Here is a 10,388-nt window from a genome sequence, read left to right on the forward strand (position 1 = left end):
TCAGACACAAAAAGTACTTAATACAGACTTCCATTTTTTTTAAGTTCTAAAAGTAAAGCTAATCTATGATGATTGAAATAATAGGATTGTTTTTCTAGGATTGGGAATGAGAATAAGTGAATAGACATATGCATAAGGAAAATTTCTGGGTTGTGGAAATATTCTATTGCTTGATTGAATGGTCAGAGGTGTAATATCACTAAGATGTATCATATAGGGTTTATTGAATGGCTGTGTATTGTTGGTAATGATGGAAAATTAAAAAAAAATATTATGACATGTTTTAAGCCTAGATAAATGAATGTACAATGATGTTAGTATGTGAAACAGAAAAATAACAACAAAAAAGTAGCATTTATAGGTGTATTCATAATTTAGTAAATTATCATAAATGATTATGTAAATTATCATAAATGTGGTAGTTTAAAGCACACATTTATTATTTCATAGTTTCTGTAACTCAGGAGTCCAGGCAAGATTTAACTGTTATCTCCTTGAGGGCTTACAAGGCTGCAATTGAAGCATGAGCCAGACTGCCTTCTTTTTCAGAGGCTTAACTGGTGGAAAATCCACCTCTGAGCTTTCTCAATTTGTTGGAATAACTTATTTTCTTATAGCTATAAGACACATGGCAGCTTGCCACTTCAAAATCAGTAATGGAAAGAGACCGGGAAAGGGAGATGGGAAGGAAAAGAGAGCAAGAGAGAGAGAGTCTATCCAGGTGGGTACTACAATATTAGCAATCTTTTGTAAATATAATCACAAGTATCTTATCAACTTTGCATTATTACATTGTTTACAGCAAATTACATGTCTTCTCACACTGAAAGGGAAGGATTATACAAGAATATGAACAGCAGGAGACAGAGACCATGGAGGTCACCTTAAAGTCTGTCCTCCATAGTAAGAGTTATTTTAGATTTATTGAATTTGTGCATCTTTCCTATCCCTATGTCAGGAAGGTAGGAGAAATCCTGTCCTTGACAAGATGCCGGAGAACAAATTGACTATTTCCATTGCACACTTTTTGGATTGGCATCTAGTCTTTCTACCGCTGAGTTTCTCTCCATCAAGAGATATATAAAGAAAAAGAATTTTTACAAGGAAAATTTGATCTTCTTAGTGATACCAACATGATAGACTTTTCTATGAATGTATATAAAACCTTTATTTTGATGATATTCCACATGCTTTAAATGAGAAAAGTGCCACATTTGTTGTACAACTGGAATAGCTTCAGGCATAAATTGAACCAATTGTGAAGACATTTGAAGATTCAGAAACTACAAGGCAGATGCAGTCAACCAGAGATGGTCAGATGCTGTTTGACCACCTGGTGGATAGGCAGGGTTTTAAGAAGGAGTATTTAGGCAGGGATTTGCACTTTACAGGTATGCAAATTTCCAATATGAATGTTGGAATCACTCTGGAGCAGAAGAATATCTACTTCTTTAGAGTGTTGGTCCCAGCAAAGCAGAAATGATTTGAGTTCACTCAGAGGAAAACTAACCTCTGAAATATTAATGTAAAATTGAGATGCAGTTATGGTTAAAAGAGACTATACATAATAATTCTGTGAGTTTTCCATTTCAGTCTCTTTAGCAGCAAACATGGCTCATCCACTGGTCTCTGTTTTCTTCAACTACTTCAAAGGGCACAATAGCATTATTGATCATTCCTTTACCAGCCACCATCTCTTAATGTATTTCAGACAATGCGTCCACATATTCTGCACTATTTGACTATAGCCATCATTACAAACAAAGATGTTCAAAAATGCCAGCAGGTGCTAAAATATGTGGTTAAAGTTATTTAACAGAGTCTTACGCATATAAAGACCCAAGTACAGAATATGTTAAATGCTTATATGTTAACTTTGACTTTGACAGGCTTCAGAAAAAGCTGAAGGAATGTGAATCAGCTTTTTGTGAATGACTTGTTGTTGGCTTGAGAAATTCTTGAGAATTTCATTGAAAGTGCTCGCCTCTTCATATTTGAGACTTTCTGTCACATCCACCTGTGTATCTGCATTAACATGTTGGCAGACAAACTGAACATGACTCTGAAAGAAGTTGAAAAGTAGATTTCTAATTTGATTAGAAATACAAGACTGGATGCCAAGATTGATTCTAATTAGGCCATGTGGTTATGGGTAACAATGAAGTCTCACCCTATCAACAAGTGATTGAAAAGACAAAAAGCCTTTCATTTAAACACCAGATGTTGGCCATGAATATTGAGAAGAAACTTAATCAGAAAAGTAGGGCAGAAGCTTTTTTTTTTTTAAGATTTTATTTATTCATGAGACACACACACACACACACAGAGACGCAGAGATACAGGCAGAGAGAGAACTGGGCTCCCTACAGGGAGCCCGACATGGGACTCTATCCTTGGTCTCCAGGATCATGCCCTGGGCTGAAGGCGGCGCTAAACCACTGAGCCACCTGTGCTGCCCAGGGCAGAAGTTTCTAACTGGAAAATTCAGGACTCTGACTTCTACTGAAGTCTTGTATAAAGACAGGATGAAAAAACTTTGAAATAAAATAATAAAATTATTGTATAAAGGGTAACATATTTTAGAAACAGTATATTTAATATAAATTCTGGAAAATTTGGTGTTACATTAAAAAATAAGGTAGTAGAACATGGGATTATTTAAGACTACAAATATTGTATAATGTTTAGCATGCTGATAATGGTTCACACTTTCTATTTAATATCTGGTCTATAAAAGAAAACAGCTTGGTGTCAATTGCTCTATTTTGGAATAACATAAGTTGTTTTTTGTTTTTGTTATTTAGTATTATACAGGCAAGGAAAGGAATAAATTTGTCCACCTAGATCAATTGGGCTATGAAGTTTTAAGAATAATTTTCAGGAAACATGATGAGATTTTTTTTAACTGCAAAGTTATGTTCTAGCATAAAACAAGAGCAAGAATGAATGTCAGTTCTGTACCAGTGGAATCATTGACCATATGTTCTCTTCCCTTGTCCAGGGATAAGTTAAATCATTGTCACAATGCTGATAATCATTTCTGTCAGTCAATTCTCTAGCAATATGTCTCAAATCCCTACTAAAGGAACATAGATAAAAGATGATCACTTGGCTCAAGATTAATCAGGCTGAGATATAACAGGCAAGAACTTTTCAAACTCCCTGGAGTTTTATTGATAAGGCAAAAGAAACTTTGTCATGGGCCACTCAATTTGTGGAGACTTTGGTGGGGATCTTTTGGGAATATTGGTAGTAATTTACCAAGTACAAAAGAATAAAATATTAATTATTGATGGAATAATAGTATTTCAGATGTATGAATAGAGCAATTCTAGGCAGATTCTTCAATAGGTAGTAAGTATGAGCAAAAATGAAACAATTGAGAAAATAAGCATAGAAAAGATATAAGGAAATATTTCGAGTTCATTTAAAAGTGAATTCAGCTAAAGCAGACATAAAAACCTGCTAAAGATTTTGTAAAGCAATAGTTCCAATAGGAAATCTAACTGTAATGATCAACAACAGAGAACAAGTTAAATTTCAAGTGTAATTTAACCCACTTTTGGTTGAAAATGTCTATTGACTTAGGAAATACAATATTATAGGTAAATATCTCTGAATTTATGGGAGGATTTTAAAGTAGTAGAACCAGATTAACATTGAAACACCTTCAAGTTACATAGGAGTTGGGGAATATGAAGCAGTAACAGCAGAGGGAATAATGCTGAGGCAATGCTGAGGTCCAATGCTGAGGCAGAGAACAGCTATATTGTTCCATTAACTCAGTTGCAGAGGACCTGTTGTTGGAAGCAGAGTTGTGTTAGGTAATATATATCTCCCAGCTGAAGGATTCCATAAACCCTTAGAAATTTAGAATTTCAATTGTCTATGTAAAGGTGGAGTTTTTGAAGAATAATTTTTATTCCTCACATAGAATTTTCATTGGGATATATGACCCCCATAGTGTAAGATGTAAATCCCTGTTAAAACTAAACTAAATTTTTAAAAATAATCCTTCTCCCTTTAAGAGCAAAGAGGACCAAGGATATCTGAATGAAGCTTATGTGCTGAAACTGACAAAAAAAAAAAAAAATCTAGCCCTTGTCATATATTTGAAGAGAAGGAAGCTCAGGAAAATTGTTATATGTAGAATGATGTTTCAGAATACAAGAGCTGAATTTCTTCTGTAGATATCTTTGTTGTTGTTGTTCAGGGCCAGAAAATAAAAACCAAGGAATAATCAGCTATAGCTGTTAAAAGTAAAATATTTGAATGAGAGAATAAAAAACCACTTTTTCAAATCCTTAGTAATTGCATAGGCAATTAGGAAAGCATCGATTATCACACTCAAATATAGACTGACTAGATCATTCCTGAAGCTGAAGTTTCATTGAAATGGCGCCTCCCTCAAAGATTATTGCACAAAGTAATTTTAGACAAAGACTTGTTAAAAAAATTCATTGGATGGAATTAAACAGGCAATGAGACCATGTTCAAGACTATTGGAATAGGAGTCAAGATTATTTCAATAGGACAGAAGGACTGAACTCAACTCCACTGACATAAAAGGCAGGAGGATTCTTAAACACTGGGATGAGATACTAGAAAAATTCTGGAGGATGTTACAGGAAAGGGAGGTTGGTCAATACAATGAGGCCATCTTGTTTGCTAACTGGTACTTCTTAAGTTGGTCTTTTATCCACTCTCAAAGAGTCGGGGATAAGAAATTCTTTCTTATTCTTGAGGATTACATTTCAAAGAGATAGCTACCAGATCCTTGTGAAAAATATACCTGGGTTTGTAAAACCGGCAAAAGGCTGGGTGAAGATTCACATCTTAAAAAGGAGAAAAATTGGGATCCCTGGGTGGCGCAGCAGTTTGGCGCCTGCCTTTGGCCCAGGGCGCGATCCTGGAGACCCAGGATCGAATCCCACGTCGGGCTCCCGGTGCATGGAGCCTGCTTCTCTCTCTGCCTGTGTCTCTGCCTCTCTCTCTCTCTCTCTCTCTCTGTGTGTGTGACTATCATAAATAAATAAAAATAAAAAAGGAGAAAAATTAATTCACAATTGTAGTTTCTAAAGTAAATAAGAAAAGGAACGTCAGAGTTTGTAGTCAAGAAGATACCTATCTAAAGTTTAGTTGAGCTGAAGGGGAAGAAAGGCTCTGTTCAATATTTTCTTTGTATACACTCAACCAATACACTCAACATATAAAGCAACCAACTAGCTTTAGTCCTTATATGGAAATTTGAAACTAGTCGTATTTTCCTTTAACAAAATCTATGGAAGGTCTTAGACTTGGAACTGCCATACCAAACACCATTACTACAATACAGAGAGCACTGTGTTTCACTTGCCACTTTCAATTTACTAAACCATTCAATCTTCTCTGAAGAAAAAAATATATATATATGTATATATATACATACACATCTTTGAAGCGCTTATTATAACATATGCAGCTTGTGAAGTGTTTCTTCTAGAGTTTCAAGGCTTTTGCTGAATTGGCTGAACTTTGTATATTGCAGTAAAGCTAACTATTCTTTTGCTTACACTGCTGTAAATTTTGCTTATTGTTATGTATTATGTATGAAGAAGCACAAATGTACAATGTATCTTTTGCAGGAAGATTATGAACTAAATCAAAAGTATTTCCAATATAAATAATAAAAGAGAAAAGACAATTTACAATATAACCAGAAAAGCTTAGACACACAAATAAAATTTCCAGAGCTACTTCAGAAAACAAATCATCTAAGGCAAATTGTGAGTATAGTGCTTGGTGATTATTAGAACTCACTTGAGATATTTTTCAGTTGATATGTGTAACTTAATGTTGAAACTTTAATCTCTGATGACAGTTAATCATTCTTTTTTTTTTTTTAACTTCACTTACATCCAATTGAGGGGGAAAAATAATTTAAAGTATTATCCACAAAAGAAAGGACAGGACATTTAACTTCCTTGTTAAACAGGAAGTTTTCTAAAACCTCACTGGTAATACTGAGTATTCAAACTACAAGTAGAGAAACTATTGAAAGAAGCCCATAGAAAAGAACCTTCTTAAACCCTGGATAAGGTCAAGATGACATAACTTTGGCATTTATAAAAAATAACCAAGGAACAAATGACTCCAAATAGAACAACCTTTAAATGTAACTTCTCTCAATTTATTATTTAAATAAACTTGAACTACAACCAATTCTGAAGCAATAAAAGCATTATTTCTCAGTTCTGCAACATTGTTGGCTGTGTAACTTGGACACAAATATTTAAGGGATGATCCAAATTGTTCTGTCGCATTTGCTAAATGATGAATGGTGTCCAATCTCTCTTGGCTAGTATTGATTAGAAATATTGAAAATATATTTAGTAGTCTTTCAGAAAGAAAGGTTTTGGTCATGAATCTAAATGGTGATCTTTCAAATTAAGTGTACATAGGCCAGTTGTCTCTGAGAAGAGCAATTTGGGTAATGGCCAATTAATTTTGTAGAAGAAACAGACCATTATCAAGCTAGTATCTTTGGTATATTGTATTGTACTAAGAGAGTGGAAAAGTATGTGTGTGTATGTTGTGTGTGTGTATTCATGTTTTTGTTTTCTTTTTTGCCTGAAAAAGTGTTTTTTTTGTGTGTGCATGTGTGTGTGTACACATGCTTTTTACTGAAATTGTTCACTCTGAGTATGCACATTCAAATTCTCATACCATTACTATCATTTCATTGTACTGCCTCTATGCCTTGTTACTAATTTTATGGTCTTTGAGTATTTGAGTCTGAGACACAGATAACCTCAACATTTTTTTCTTATATTTTAGTATCTTGACTTCATCCTAAATCTCACTTATGTTGAAAAAAAATACATGTCTTGAATAGAAAATCTCTAAGAATATTTATATTTGATTTGTCACCTCCAGCACTAATGCTCTCTTTTCATTAAATTACCAATATCAACTTGAAGTCTTTTCAACCATAAGACATTTAATTTCCTTGTTTTCTTAAATAACCATCAACAGAAATCATATATATCATATTTGTTTAAGTTTTTGAATGAGGAGAAGAGAAAGGATGAGTAAGATTTTCAGTAAAGAAAGTTAAGAACTTGTTTATGGTCATACCTCTTTGGTCTCAGGTTACCACCAAATTTTGCTTTATTTTTTTCCTTCCATATATTTGTAGGAATCTCATTTTCTTTCTGAGTTCACAGGCACCGCAGTAAGTCAAATTTCATTTGATATTGTTAGGTGGAGAAATTCACTTCCATTTAGTCAGTCATGACAATCTGGCTTATCAAGCCTTTCTTTTTATCAAAAAGAAGCCTCAAAATCGGGACTCCTGGGTGGCTCAACAGTTAAGCTTCTGCCTTCCCCTTAGGGTGTGATCCTGGGATCCTGTCTACATCAGGCTCCCTGTGGGGAGCCTGCTTCTCCCTCTGCCTATGTCTCTGACTCTCTCTCTTTCTCTCTCTCTGTCTCTCTCATGAATAAATAAATAAATCTTTTTAAAAAAGCCATCAAAATATATTTTCTAAATGATTAAATTATATACTTGGATATAATTACATAACTTTAGAAAAAGAGGAAATCAATGACATGCAGATTTTTGTATTAAAGAGCATCTTGGCACTATTTTTCATATTTTATGTTATTATTTTCCTTAAAATTTTCTTATGAATCCATAGCCGTATATTTTATTTGTTAACATTCATTGTTAATTTTCTTGTAGATTTTTGTGGACATTATTTTGTCCAAAAGAAAACATAATCACAAATATAAATAAGTAGAAAATTTATACATCCAAAGAATTTACTATTTTATTTAAAGCATTTATTAATACTGATGTTCCAGTAGAACAGGTATGAAATTACTTTCATACAGCTAAAAATATGTATAAGTTTGGCATACAGCCTATATTATTAAGGAAACTAAAGGAAAACTAATGACCATTGAACTAAACAGGATATATTCGACTTGATTTTTAGATTTTTCTCTATCTTTTCAGTGTTTCTGGGCATTCAATTGCTTTTATTGCCTGGATTCTACTTGGTAATTTTAATTGCATATGACACTTTAAAAATAGTAAATTTATAATTATATAAAGTTATATATATTTTTGACACATATTCTGAAATTAGGCCAAGAGAATATTACTTTATCATGTCACCAAGACTAAAATTCCCATCATCTTATTCATTCATTTGAATTAAAGCTGATTATAAATTTTCTGGAAAACGTTGAACCCTTGAACCATTAGCATTACTCATTATTACTGTTTATTAACAAACACACTTCTACTTTTTAGTCATGGAGTAGAAAATAGTTTAACATAATATGGATACAAAAGATTTTGCCAAGTTTTAATCCATCACTTAATTGTGAACTTCATTTTTTAAGACTAAAATTTGCATCTGTATAGTAAGTTGTACCCTAGTATTAAGCCACTCAGACTATGAAAGTTTTTCTGGGTAAACTGGTGTTTTTTCTAATTACATGATTTAAAGCTACTGTATACTATTTGTATCCAGTTGGAGTATAAAAATAATAAAACATTTTTAGAATTATATATAATCATATAATTATGCTACATAATTATAATATATAATTATAATAGGGAAGCAAATATATTAAGAATTTATTTATTTAACAATGGATACATTGTGCTTAAATATTCCTTATTGCTTTTCTGATTCTAAGCATATTATATAATTACAGAGAACTTATAAAATTCAGAAAGTAAAAAGAAAATATGAAAAATCCTAACAAAAATATCATAACTCACCATTTATGTTTTCAAACATTTAAGACTTTGCAACTTGATGCACATTTTGTGTTGCTTACCATAATCAGATAAAAATACACAAGTATGTCCATATATGTATAAATTTGAAGATAACACTGAATTAGTATAACAGGATAGATTACTACCCATTGAGTCCCTCTTAACCCAGAATGCAGGACACGGATGTATCAGAATTATCTACCTGGTGGAAGTTCAGCAGCCATGGCATGAAACCATTTCCTCCCTATGCCATAGAGAAGGCGATGGTATATCCAGCATGCTGCCTCCAACCCAGCAAAGTAAAGGGAAGTGGTCCACAGAATCTCAGTGAGCTTGAAAGTGTCTGCAAGAGGAAAAGACCATCCAATACTCTAATAGTAGGATGATGGCTTATGTAGAGAATAACTGGGCTAATCCTCTGGCCACCTCAAGATCAAATGAATGAATGAATGAATGAATGAACGAACAGATATATGGAGAAAGGAGATTTGAGAGAGTGATAAAAATGGAACAGCCTATACTTCTATTTTCAGGCCTGGGGCAGATTTTCTGTGAGTTTATTTTGGGTCAAGAAAAAAATGCTAGCAAGACCTGAACATTTGGTAGTTACCCTACCAGAAATGCCTCTACATTAGGAGGAAACCTTAGCAGCTATGGAAAAATTTGAGTCAGAAATGAATTCTCACTTCCTGGATCCTGGCAGCAGAAAAGCCTCAGAAGAGACTGTGAAGGACTCACACCTACACCCCCATAAGTCAGCAAATGCCTGGGCAGAATTTAATTTTAGACAGAACGGAGGGACGGGGCAAAAAGAATGGAGTATCTTACTCATCACATTCCCTAGTCCCTGAAGCCACAAGTTTAGACAATCATGATGGAAATGGAAAAGTATTTTAGTCCATTCTGGCTGCTATAACAAATTACCACAGACTAAGTAGCTTAAACAAGAAATATTTCTTTCCCATAGCTCCCCAACTCCTAGTGCCAGCAGGGCTGGGTTTTGGGCGAGGGTCCTTTTCCTGGTTTATAGATGGCCATCTTCTTGCTGTGTCCTCCTATGGTAGCAAGAGAGTTAGGAGGTTCTTTGGCCTCTTCTAGGATGATCTATATTCTGTTGTCAGTTTTAGTAATTTGTGACTTCCACATAATTTCTTCAATTCATATAATTGGAATTAAGTTGTTTATAATGTTTCCTTCGTATAATTTTAATATCTGAAAGATCTTGAGTGTATCCTCTCTTTAATTGGCATCATGATAAACTGTCACTTGTCTCCTTTTTTCTTCAATGGTAGAGTGGGATATTTATAACTTTAATGATATTTTCAAAGAACAAACTTTTGATACTATTTTTATTTTAGAATTGTCAGATTTACAAATAAAAATATAAGAACCCAATTAAATTTGAATTCAGATCAACAATGGATATTTTTGTATGCATAAACACGTCCCATATAACAGTTGTGACATAACTAAAAGTCATAATTTATCTGAAATATGATTTTTTTAAAGATTTTATTTATTTATTCATGAGAGACACAGAGAGAGAGAGAGACAGAGACAAGCAGAGGGAGAAGCAGGCTCCACGCAGGAAGCCTAATGTGGGACTCGATCC

General features: G+C 33.6%; 1 pseudogene; it reads left to right on the forward strand.

Moving 5' to 3' along the window:
- Positions 1-988: 988 nt before the first annotated feature.
- Positions 989-9,162, forward strand: LOC121476766 (annotated as a pseudogene).
- Positions 9,163-10,388: the final 1,226 nt, after the last annotated feature.

This window comes from Vulpes lagopus, chromosome 16 (assembly GCF_018345385.1).
Source record: "Vulpes lagopus strain Blue_001 chromosome 16, ASM1834538v1, whole genome shotgun sequence".
NCBI classification, from domain to species: domain Eukaryota; kingdom Metazoa; phylum Chordata; class Mammalia; order Carnivora; family Canidae; genus Vulpes; species Vulpes lagopus.